The sequence below is a fragment of the Poromitra crassiceps genome, assembly GCF_964638095.1.
Source record: "Poromitra crassiceps genome assembly, chromosome: 10".
NCBI classification, from domain to species: domain Eukaryota; kingdom Metazoa; phylum Chordata; class Actinopteri; order Beryciformes; family Melamphaidae; genus Poromitra; species Poromitra crassiceps.
In genome coordinates, this window is record NC_139631.1 from 40,124,620 (window position 1) to 40,138,010 (window position 13,391).

At 45.2% G+C, this 13,391-nt stretch overlaps 1 pseudogene across 1 annotated transcript; it reads left to right on the top strand.

Annotated features, from left to right (window-relative positions):
• Window positions 1-7,488: 7,488 nt before the first annotated feature.
• LOC310784440 (cyclin-T2 pseudogene) lies at window positions 7,489-9,162 on the top strand (annotated as a pseudogene). Its single transcript has one exon. The product of its transcript is annotated as a cyclin-T2 pseudogene (transcript).
• The last annotated feature ends 4,229 nt before the right edge of the window (window positions 9,163-13,391 follow it).

The following is a 13,391-nucleotide window of genomic DNA, read 5'->3' on the forward strand; positions in this document are numbered from 1 at the left end:
AAGAACAGCCAAAAAAACATTTTTTCCCCCAATTTTTTTTGGACAACAATCAATTTCATTAATGGGAGACCCTAAAGATAAGAAAAATCATTGTTGTCATTTGTTCTACCTCGGGTAGGGGTATCTCAAAATCTGAGGGCCCTTTCTGCTATACTATAGACGGTTTTAACTTGACAACAAAAACATTCTAAATTGAACCCCCGCTCACTTCCTGTTGCAGTGTTTGCTATGGACATAAAAGAAAAAAAAACATTCAAGTGCAGGACTGACCATTCCGTGAAAACCGTCTATAGCCTACAGCTGAGCGGCGAAAACGAAAGTAACGATGTTGAGTGAATATTTCTGCAGTTTGCCGAATGCTGAGAAAAAGGAAGTGCTGTGGGTTTGCTCTCTGGTGAGAACGGTTTGAGGAAGTGGCAGGTTTTGAAGTGTTGCATTTGAAACAGGAAGGCTGTGGCCATGTTTCAAGTGAATTTCCAAAATGTCCCAATGCATTTTCGCCCGGGGCAAGTCACACAGACTAGTAAGGTTAAGTGGCGGACGTGCCCTGAAATGACCTGATACAAAGTATCACATGTCTGCCTACTAAAGAGAGAGAGAGAGAGAGGGAGAGAACTACGCTTTCTTTAATGTCCAAAAACCAATGGGAGACGTCACGGTGGCTATCTCCATATATCTTTACAGTCTATGATCGCAATGCAGCCGTTGTCCAACTCCCCCATGAAAAAAAAGACAGGCAGATGAAAAGGGCACATCAGTTATAAATTGAACTAATAATGCCATCTCCTTCCCTACAGAGAGAACCAGGGCTCAATCTGGCACCTACACTGTACTTGCCCATTAAGAAAAGAGAAAGGCACATCAACTCCTTCCCTGAGCAGTGAGTGGGCAGTATATTAGGCTGTGAGGGGGCTCAGTGGGGACCAGGCGAACTCCAGCACAATTACTAAGGATAATTTACACTGCTTTCATCTCAACAGTGGGGGGAATGAGTGTGTTTGTGTGCGCAATTACCCTGTTGAGTTGAGTTTGAGTTGAGTTTAACTTTATTGTCCCATAGGGAAATTTGTCTTAGGCATTTGTGCAGCAGCAATAGAGCGTGACAAACGTGACAGACAGTAGGCTACAGTACAGCTGATGACAAACAGCACATAGACAAGAGGACAACATAGTCAGACATGATGGCAGCCTGGGCTACGGGTTAACAACTCTACCTAACCACGTATTGCACTTCAAATATTGCACTTCAAGTATTGCACTGTCCCAAAACCGCATTTCATTCCATTTCATCAGATAAACCAATACCATCATAAAACCATAGTTCCTTAAAAAAAAACATTAAAACCACTGACTGTAAAAGGATAAAAGGTAAAAAGATAAAAATGTATATAAAAAACTAAGGCAAGATCAAATATGACAAGACAAGACAGGCTGCAGGGACAGCCGAGCTCAAAGTGAGCTACCATGTGTAGTATAATGTCAAGGGACATAAGGGACACTACCCCCTAGTGGGAGGACAGGCAGTTTATTTAATGAGGCTATAGATGTTGGGAGGAAGGAGCGCTTGTAGCGGTTACTCTTAAAGCTACAGGCTCTGAAGCGCCTTCTGGAAGGTAGTAGCTCATAATCAGGATGTAGAATGTGGGTGGGGTCGTCCAGAATTTTGATAGCCAGATTCACTGCCTTTTTTTCCGAAGATGGTCTTCATAGCTGTTTTTATCATTTTGTTGATTTTAGACTTGTGCTGGACAGAGAGGGTGCCGAACCATGCCTCCATACCATACCTTATTAGGCTACCCAACACTCCATTGTAGAAAGTTAGCATGATCTTAGAACTTACTCTAAACAGTCTCAGCCTACGGAGAAAGTGGAGTCTTTGGACTAATTTCCCGCACATATAATCAACATGTATATTCCATTTGAACAGGTTGTCGATTTTTACACCCAAGTATTTGTAGGAGCTAACTTGTTCAATGCAGCTCCCCCCTATGACCACTGGGGTTGTGGACTTTGACCGCTTTGGGATCAAAGATCATTTCTTTTGTTTTAGATGTGTTTAGGATTAGATTGTTGTCCACACACCAGGCCTCAAAAGCCGAAATCTCCCTGTGATACACTGAGGGACAGTCCTCTGCACACAGCAGGCTCAACATTATTGTGTCATCTGAGAATTTAACGACAGTATTATTTGAATGACTTCTCCTACAGTCATTTGTGTAGGCAGTGAAAAGGCAGGGAGAGCTCACGCCCCCTTGAGGCACCCCCATACTGCTAAATTTGGTGCTAGAAAGAGAGCCATTAACCATGACCTGTTGCGGTCTCTTAGATAGAAGCGAATAAAACCATTTAACAATGAACGGGTTAACGTGCATGTTTAACAGCTTCTGGGCAAGCACATGAGGTCTAAGCGTGTCAAACGCTGAGCTAAAGTCAGCAAATAGGACCCGGGCGTACGCCGCAGGCCTCTCTAAGTGCTTGCTTATCAGATGCGTCACACTGACGATAGCTTCCTCAGTACTGCGCCCAGCCCTGTACGCATACTGGCAAGGGTCAATGTACGGTGCCACCTCCAGCCTGAGAGAGTTGACTATGACTTTCTCAAAACATTTCATTTCATGACACTACTAGTCAAAGCGATGGGTCTATAATCTTTATTAGAGGATGGGCAAGAGACCGTAGGAATTGGGATTACAATAGACTTTTTTCCAGAGATCAGGAACAGTGTGACTATCAATTGACCTCTGAAATAAAGGACACAATGCCTCAGCTAGCTCAGAAGAGCATTTTTTAAGAATGACGATTGACAGACCGTCAGGCCCCTTTGATTTCTTCATGCTCATTTGCTGAAGATAGATTGAACCTGATTAGGATCAATAAAAAGACGGTCAGAGGAATGACATGTGATAGTATCAAGGTTGAATCCCTCTCCAGCTACCTGGGAGGAGGAGTCTGTGTTGAATCTGAGGAAGTCATCATTTAGATCATTAGCTTTTTCCGCATCATTCAAAGTAACAATCTGCTTCCTACTAGGCTTCGTATTTGTGATACTTTTCATAAAGTCCCAAAGCCCTTTGCTGTCCATTGAGCTGACACTTTCCTCCAGTGCAGCCCAGTGCAGCCTGATGCTTCTCTCTGGCCATCTTCAGCATCCTAGTAAGTTATTTTTGGGCAGCTGCCACCCCAACCCTGTCCTTATTTTTGAAAGCCAGTTTCTTTTTGTTGATGATGGTTTTTACCTCCTTTGTGATGTACGCATAGACGGATTATGACTTCACGGGCCCCTGGGCCTGCCCCCCTCACGCCCCCCCCCCCCCCTCACAGCCCCGATTTTTTTTTATCCAGAATGCAACTCGGGCAAGTTATCAGATATCTGCACTGATTGCAAAGGGTGGACAGCTTTTTCATGTGGTGACTTTGTGAAACAGTGTCTGAATGTGGCTGCAGATATACTGTGTTCACTCCTGAGATTGCATCCCTGAAAATTGTCATGGCAAATTGTTTACAAAAGATGGACAATAAAGTTGATTTTCAAAGTACCTTGAGGATTTTTCAAGTTGTGAATTAAGTCAAATTTCTCTCTTGATTACAAGGGTGGAAAATACAACTGTCTTTAACCGGGTGTTTACTGATTAAATGTTTAAGCTCCCCACAAATGCAGTTTTTTTTTTTTAAATATATATAACCAATTGCAAATTATTACAATTACCAAACAGATAAAAAGTAGATTATGGAAATGTTATTTTAGATTTAGAATGTTAATTTTCTATAAAACACAATACATTTTAATGTAATTCCACAACGTTTATTTTTGGCCCTCGGCCCTCCACCCAGATTGAGTTTTGGCCCTTCATGGGAAAGAATTTGGGCACCCCTTAGCTAGAGTCTCTTCGCAGGCCGCCTGCGAAGTGAGCTCAGGGGCCCATAAGCTAGAGTCTCAGCTGCGAAGTGAGCTCAGGGGGCCCATAAGCTAGAGTCTCAGCTGCGAAGTGAGCTCAGGGGCCCATAAGCTAGAGTCTCAGCTGCGAAGTGAGCTCAGGGGCCCATAAGCTAGAGTCTCAGCTGTGAAGTGAGCTCAGGGGCCCCATCAGTTAGTCTCTTCGCAGGCCGCCACAGGCGGCCTGCGAAGAGACTCTAGCTCATGGGCCCCCTGAGCTCTCGGGGCCCCTGGGCCTGGGCCTGGTATGCCCGTTCAGTAATACAGCCCTGGATGTACGACTTATTGTTGGGATAGTGGAGAATGATTTTTTTCTCAACAACATTGTCAATACAGAAGTTGATGTAGTCCGTTAATGTAACAGTTGCCTCATTTAGCTCCTGCTCATGAAAAATGCTCCAGTCCGTGCTGAGGAAACAGCCGCTCAGTGTTTCAATACTATCCTCAGACCATTGCAGCACAATTTTCTCCTGGGGTTTGCTTGACTTAAGCTTGGATTTGTATGTAGGCATCAGGTAGACGGTGGAGTGGTCGGAGTTGGAGAGGGGGGGGGAGGGCCATAGCTTTGTAAGCGCTTTTAATATTCCCATAGCCTTTGTCCAGGACTTTTTCATTCCTAGTGCTACAGTTTACATACTGGTAAAACCCTGGCAGTGCTAGCTCAGGTTTGCAGTGATTAAAATCACCCAGTAGGAACCCAGGCGTGCACTGGCTTTGGGCATGGATGCAATCAGCTAAGCGAGTAGCTGCTCTTTGTGCATTACCACTAGGAGGGACATAAGCAGCACACATAATTATATTACCGAACTCTCTGGGTAAATAGAAGGGTCTCACAGAGATGCAAAGAAATTCGAGGTCAGGGTCACAATGCTTATCCCTAATTGCGGGGGGGAGACCTGTCACTCTACAGCCTGTCACTCATGATTCCACGCCCCTCTCGGCTGAGGCCACGCCCCCACGCAACTTCAGGGCCAAAAGTTGACCTTAACTCATTGAGTGCCATGGACGGACATGTTCGTCATTTCAAATAGTAACGTAGAGTGCCAAGGACGGACATGTTCGTCAATTGCGTTTTTTGACGGTGGGGCGTCGATCAAAGCCTTCTGCCTCTCCTGTACAAATATTATAGCTATTGGAGGTCTATAACCTATTTTACAGAACCCTTAGGTGGCGACAGTGCTCTCCAGGTTAACAGAAAGGCAGAGAAAAACAGAGAATAAGTCGTTGGGGAAACGGAAATCGCATCGCATCCGTATGCATCGATATGCATGAAGCGTTTTAACGTTAGATGTGCCTGCAGCAGGCAGCAGCCAATCTGCTCCCACAATTGAGCTCCTCCATGTCCGCTGCGACAGGCTGTCGCCGACAGCCCATTCGCATGATCAGCCGTTATTATTCTCAACTGGAAGCATACAGTAGTAGCCGGTGACAAACACACGCGGAAAAAGCTGGATGTCGCCGACGCGCACCCTTCACAGTGCAGAGCAAACTCAGCAGAGAGCCACCTCCCATAAGGAGGAGTGTGCAGTTGAGGCGGGGCGGGGGGGGGGGGGGGGGGCACGCAGAGCAGCACACAACACTGACCCAGACAGACCCAGGCAGCAGGACAGGGTTGGCAAACGCAAGCCAGAATATCCGATGCCCACCAGCAGCAAATCAAGATCAGCAAGAAGCTGCAACCAGCAGCGCACGCAGGGGCCAGCGCTGCTGGTTGCAGCTAAAAATATTATTCTGCCAAACAAAATTCCCTGGCCTTCACTGTTTTATTGAAGGAAATTATTTTTGAGGTGTGACTACATCAGAAAATTAGCTTCAGAGTCAGTGATGTGTTTGAAATGTTTAATTTCACAAAAGGGCCATTATCTCAGCTTCTAGAAAAAAACTGCTCTTTTTTGTTAAATCAAGCTATCTTCTCCGGCTGATAACTAAAGAACGGAAAATGATATCAATAAACCTGTTTTTGCTGATGATAGAAAAGAGTCTCATCGTTCTTTTTGCGTGTTCATTGTTTACATAGTAATATCACACAATATTCTGTGGGCCTCGAGAAATCACTGAAAAAAGCTCTGAAACTCTGGCACTGGGAGCGTCCGTTCTCCAAAAGTGGCTGGCACTCAATGAGTTAAACTTTTCGAGTTGAAAGTGAAAGTTTTCGAGTTGAAAGTGAAAATTAGAAGCGAAAAAAATTATTATTAGTATTTTGCCCATGTGTGATCTAGAAACACACTTTTATTGCAGAGGGAATTCATTACAATTTGAAAGCTTCATAATGCTTCAGGATAAGGACAAGAAATAAAAGCATCAGGGTGTAAGCAGATGAGACGCAAGACTGGTTTGCCTCTTAATGGGACCATAGCAGCAGAGCGGCATGGGTGCGACCCACAATTGCTCAACTGGGCATGCTCAGAACGCCGCCCATCCCTGGTGACATCACTTATGACATCACTCACTGATGACATCACAATTGCTTTGAACTCGACATCACCAATTCGATGTGACAGTGAATGATTTCATCAGAGATGTCATCTGTGATGATGCCATCAGTGATGTCACTCGAGCAATTGTGATGATGTCATCAGGGATGTCACTCGAGCAATTGTGATGTCATTATTGATTATGTCAGCAGTGATGTCACTCGAACAATTGTGATGTCATCAGTGATGTCACTCTAGCAATGATAAGTGGAGGAGTGCGTTTGTAATAGTCAGTGCGAGTACCAGAGCGCACTCTGGCACAAACTGAATTGGGTGCGCTGGGAATAATAAAGTGTGCGACACTCTCGGAGTGGCAGATCCTACTATGGGCACTCTGTCTGAGGAGATGGAGCTGCAGAGTGCCAAGAACAGATGAAAAAGGAAAATTGTGGATTTTCTATCTCATACAGCACTGACGCCCCCCTCTCTCATAGCAAGAGGAGCGTCACATCATGGAGTCATACGCCATACTCAAACTGTCTATTCTGATTCAATAAAGATTGTTAAAATGTCTCTCATGATTGAAGTGTAGTCTTAGACTGAATTTCAATCATGGAAGACCAAAAGGCATAGGTAGACACCCCATGCTGTCATACCCCTCAGCCCAAATGACATCACTAAATGATGTCACCATCTCCGACGTCACCTTCTCTATGACGTCACCTTTGCAGGGTGGCCCAAATGACATCAGTTATGACATCATAAATGCCCTTCTCCCAAATGACATCAGTTATGACATCATAAATGACATCAGTTATGACATCATAAATGCCCTTCTCCTGGTACTATATAAAGCCCCATCACCACAGCTTAAATCACACTTGTGCAGTCATCACTCACCTCGTGCCAGCATCCTGCATTCATCCAGCATCTCCAGAGCAAAAGCTTCACCCCACCACCTCCCCAGATCGAGATCTTGATATTACCAATTTATGCATGATGATATCCTTAGTATCACTGTTGATGTCATCAGTGATGTCACATAAGCAATTGTGATGTCATCAGGGAGTGATGTCATAAGTGCTTCCGCTGACCCCCATGTCTGCCACCACTGTCGGTCGGTGTGGATGTGGGAGTGTAATGGCGGTGCACCGGGGACCCTCTATGAAATGGCTCTTTACCCGGGAGCAGCTCGAAAATACACCATCTGGACGCTGTGGAGTGGACTCTGGAAGGGAACTTTCTTACCGACAGCAGGCCGCCAAATTAATCCAAGAAATGGGCCAGAGACTCGAAGTCTCTCAATTGATTATAAATACTGCTATAGTGTATATGCATAGGTTTTATATGATTCAGTCCTTCACCAAGTTCCATAGAAATATCATCTCCCAGACCACCTTGTTCCTGGCAGCTAAAGTAGAGGAGCAGCCCAGGAAGCTGGAAGACGTCATTAAAGTGGCACATGCTTGCGTTAACCCCCAAGAGGCCCCGCTAGAAACTAAAAGCAGTGCATACGGCCAGAAAGCCCAAGAACTTCTATTGCTAGAAACAATAGTGCTGCAAACGTTGGGTTTTGAAATTACAATTGCACATCCACACACAGATGTTGTGAGGTGTTCCCAGCTAGTGCAAGCAAGCAAGGTCTTGGCGCAGACTTCCTATTTGATGGCTACCAACAGCCTGCACCTTACCACCTTCTGCCTGCAACACAAGCCCACAGTCATTGCCTGTGTCTGCATGCACTTGGTCTGCAAGGGGTCCAACTGGGAGATCCCCGTCTCCTCGGATGGCAAACACTGGTGGGAGTACCTAGACCCCACAGTAACGTTACAGCTGCTGGATGAGCTGACCCATGAGTTTCTTCAGATCCTGGAGAAGACGCCCAGCAAGCTAAAGAGGATACGAAACTGGACGGCCCCAACAGCTGCTAAGAAGCAAAAGATGGATGGTTCAACTGTTGGGAATGCTTCCCGGGGGACCTCCTCATTAGAAAGCCTTCCTGGTGTCACCAACTCCTTCCCCTCCACCTCTATGTCAAACTCCAGAGAGATGTCCTCCCTGGATGCGATCGGGGGCCCCTACGGCTCCTATCAGGCGTTCAATGCCCCGTGCTGTGAGCAGTTCCCTTCCCAAGCCTCCGACTCAGACTATACAACGGGCAAACACGAACACAAACCTGCAGATGGGTCTAGTAGCAAGCACCAGCAGCTCGGTGCAAACTCCTCACCTTCTGCATGGCCGCAGAAAGTCTTGACTCTGGACAAGCACAGAGAGAAACACATGGCGCTGTTGACTCTGCAGAATGGCAGGGTGGAGGAGCAGCAGGGCGCAGCCGCAGACATGTACACGCCTCCTACGGCCCTCGCCTTCGCCGCCAGCAGCGAGGAGCTCAAGATGATGATGATCAAAGTTTCATCAGAGCGCCACGGGGCCTCCGAGCCGGGTGGCGCTCTGCCCAGCAAAGACCAGCGCAAAGAGCACTCGTGCCACCGCCACCCCAAGCATGGCCACTCCCACCCGTACACCCTCAGCGGAAACGGCGGCCACATCGACGACATCGGCTCGTCCCACAAGTGGGCGCACGCCAACAACACCAGCGGACACCACCACCACCACCACCACCACCCGGGCAAGAGCGCCTGCAGGTCCAGGGGGGGCGTGGCCTCATCCCACTACACCTCAGAAGGCCAGACAATGATGGTGAAGCGCCACGGCCACAACGGGACCAACAGCATGCTGGGTTCCAATGGCCAACACACAGACTATGAAGACACTTTTGATATGCTGGACTCCTTAGTAAGTGCCCAAGACTAGAGTCCAGAATGTTGTCTGGATTTCAAAAATTTGGTATTAGGCCTACCATGATTTTAATATGGGGGGAAATTAACTTATTTATCCTAATAAAGGCCTCGTAAAGCCATAAAAAGATATATGCTGTGTGCTACTAGCTTGCAACAAAAAACAAACCTTGTTGGCATTTCTGAAAGCACCACACCTGGCATCTTTACTGGTATCTTCCAGTGGAAGCTATATGCCCGGTAAAGATAAAGATACCGGCATCTGAGAGGTGCTGGTAAAGACGCCAGCATCTCTGAGAGATGCCGGAATCTTTACCGGCACCTCTCAGGGATTCCAGTAATGCCGGCCGGCATCCTTACCTGGACTCTAACAGTTCCTGACATCTTTACCAGCACCTCTCAGGTAATGCCAGCGTCTTTAGCCACACCTCTACACATGCCGGAATGCTTACCAGCACCTCACAGAGATGCCGGCATCTTTGCCGGCACCTCTGAGATAGCGGGATCTTTACCGGCATCTGTGAGATACCGGTAATGTTGGATTCTTTATCGGAAGGTCCCAGAGATGCCGGCAACTTTATGGGCACCTCTCAGAGATGCCAACATTTTTACGGGCACACATCTTTACAGGCATAGATGCCGGCATCTTTACCGGCAAGCAATTTTACAGGCACCTCTCAGAGATGCCTACATCTTTACCGGCACCTCTCAGAGATGCTGGCATCTTTATGGGAACCTCACAGAGATGCCAACATTTTGACGGGCACACATCTTTACAGGCATAGTTGCCGGCATCTTTACCGGCACCTCTCAGAGATGCAAGCAATTTTACAGGCACCTCTCTTTACCGACACCTCACAGAAGATGCTGGCATCTTTACCAGCACCTATCAGAGATACCGACATCTTTACCAGCACCTCTCAGAGATGCTGGCATCTTTACGGGCACCTCTCAGAGATGCCAGCCTCTTTGAGGCACCTCTCAGAGATGCTGCCATCTTTACCAACACCTCTCAGAGATGCCGGCACCTTTTCAGGGACCTCTCAGAGAGATCCCAGTAATGCCAATATCTTTACCAGAACCTCTCAGAGATCCCAGTAATGTAGGCATCTTTACCGGCACCTTTCAGAGATCCGGTAATGCCAGCATCTTTACAGGAAAACTGACAGAGTATCAGTAATGCCGACATCTTTACCGGAGCCTCTAAGAAATGCCAGTAATGCCAGCATCTTTGCTGGTGATACAGAGTATGTGACATCATCCGTGATTTATGACATCACTGATGATGTCACATTGTCTCTGCATAAGTGACATCAGTCCACTGGACATTGTCACTCTTGACATTGTGACTCTTGAATTCAGTGGTTTATATCACCCATGACTGCCAACATCACTGATGACATTAGTGACATTAGAGAGCTGGTCTCGCTAAATGCTTTTAAATCGCTCCTGATTGATTTTGAAACGTCCAATTCTGCCTGCAGATGCTATGAATGATGTTAACTGTGCTTCCTAGTGTTTTATTTTGTTATATGTTGTCATATGTCGGAACCATGTCAATGTGCTGCTGCCTGTCTTGGCCAGGACTCTCTTGTAAAAGAGATTTTTAATCTCAATGAGTTCCCCTTCCTGGTTAAATAAAGGTCAAATAAAAAAATAAAAAAATAAGTCATTATCAGTATGCCAAAAAAAGAGGCAATAGGTCGAGATCTCAACTTACTGACCTGCACCGGTCACTGCAGATGTCACAATATCTGTGACTTAGGGCGTGTTCACACTTGGTCCCTTTCAGCCCTCCCTCTGAACTTAGGCAAACTCTTAGTTGGTATTTTTTGCGCATGTGAACATAAAAAAACCTAAAAAACTCTTAGAGTGCCAAAGTCACGCCCTCTTCCGTTCAGCATACAAACCAAGGGATTTCATCCGCCATTCATGTTTCCATCTACATGTTGTAAAATGCTTATAAAAATCACACCCATGTGGTGCAGGCATCATCAGCCATATCTGTCATAAATCACTGATGACATCACAATTGCTTAAGTGACATCACTGATGATAAGACATCACATCACTGATAACGTACACATCACTGATGATGTCACGATGTCTATGACATTCCTGAAAATGTCACATTTCGATGACATCATCAGTGGGTATGTGTTGTATGACATCATCAGTTACCACTGGCCACCACTCGACGATTGTGGGACATGACATCATCGGTCACATCCCTCGCCGATTGTCGGGCATGACATCATCAGTGGGTCTGACATCATAGTTGGGGGCGTTTGCATGCTTAGTTGATGGATTGTTTGTTTTCAAAGTCAAGGCATCATAATTTGAGTCATTTCTGATCAAATTTCTGATTGTCCCAGAAATGAAAATCACATGGTGTGACACTATATTTGATATTTAAACAGGCAATTGTTTGGATACCCTTGAGGAGGAGCAGTCCTTGTTCAACAGTAACAGTAAACTCAGAAGTACATGGAAGCCTAACAGTGAGTTGTCTCTTGTTATCTCAAATCTTTTTGGCACTACCACTTCAGTTCCATTTCACAGTGTCTTTTGCTGTGACACCTTTTACATAAAAATTATTACTTGCAAAGCTATGCTACCATGTGGCAGTGGGTGTATTGTTGTTAGCATGCTAGCATGTGGCAGTGGGTGTATTGTTGTTAGCATGCTAGCATGTGGCAGTGGGTGTATTGTTGTTAGCATGCTAGCATGTGGCAGTGGGTGTATTGTTGTTAGCATGCTAGCAGTGGGTGTATTGTTGTTAGCATGCTAGCATGTAACCAACCACAAGGCACAATGTTATTATGCAAGGTGCATGAAACCTCATCTGGAGTGTGACACGATATTAAGGTGACCAGACGTCCCCGATTTTCGGGGACAGTCCCCGTTTTTGGTGACCTGTCCCCGGCTGGAGCTGTCCCTGAAAATGTCCCCGATTTTCTACTGGCGTCTGTGGATGACTCTATAGCTCTAGCAGGCTCATTCTTAAATGACCTAGGCCTACAGCATCCGTTGGGACCAACAATGCCATGCTACCTTGTCGGGAAGGGGGCTAACTAATGAATTTTGAAAAACCGGCATATATGGTCAATTTCAAAGGGGACCCTTGACCGTTCTCATCTCAAGATATCTGAATGAGAATGGATTCTATGAGTCAATGTTTTGTTCCAGGCATCCAACAAGTGTTTACATGTTCTGCTGCAGCTCTTTCACTAGATCTTGAACAATGAAGAAGCAATTAGGAAAATACTTTTTGAGATCTGAGGCTATTCATAAAACATCTGGCGCTGTAGGTTCGGAAGGCCAGGCCAATGCTGCTGGGGAACACATTGACATTTTGTAAAGTGAATGACGTGTGTGTGTGTGTGTGTGGGGGGGGGGGGGTTGTACTGTTTATTACAGTACAACAGCCATGGACAAAATAAATTAAACTGGAATCATCCCCCATTATTATTTCATAGGTAATAACATTGGATATTTTTATAATATATTGATTGCCGGACTGGAAATGTCCCCGATTTTCATTTGATAAATCTGGTCACCTTACACGATATCATGGTGTGACAATTTCACTCCATATGATTTATTAGTGACACCAGATGATATGAACTGCATTTTCTTACACATATAGTAGAATAATGATTAATTTGAGCTAATTAATTATTGTATTTTAGAACTAATAGCTACGTTTAATGTATGTTTTGGCCTTTCTAACACTTCTTTCGTGACTATTATCACATGAAAGAAGATGTATACCTACTCCACTCAGGGAAATCCATACTCCTCCATTTGTCACACTTAGTCCATGCTTATACCTTTACTCCACTGTGTTAAATGCATATAATACATGTAATGGTTTTCCATTGATACATTGTGGTTTGGTGTGGTTCATCATATGGTGTGACACCATAAATGGTGTGGCAGTCAATAAAAGTGACAATAAAAAGGCTTTTTCGTGATAAATCATAACAATCTCAATGGAACACATGGAAAATAGTGTCAGCAAGAGTCACAACTAAGCATTACATTTATAATTTTCAGAATTATTATAAAATATGTTGAAAGATGTAGGCCATATGTCGTACTTTGTGTAATGATTAAGAAAATCAATACAAAATGTCATGTTTTTGCATAAGGAAATGCTGGGTCTCAAGATAGTATATGATAAACAGTCGTGATTAAGTGAGTTCTTACTTGAGAAAAGATACCCAATTTTCATTTTATATA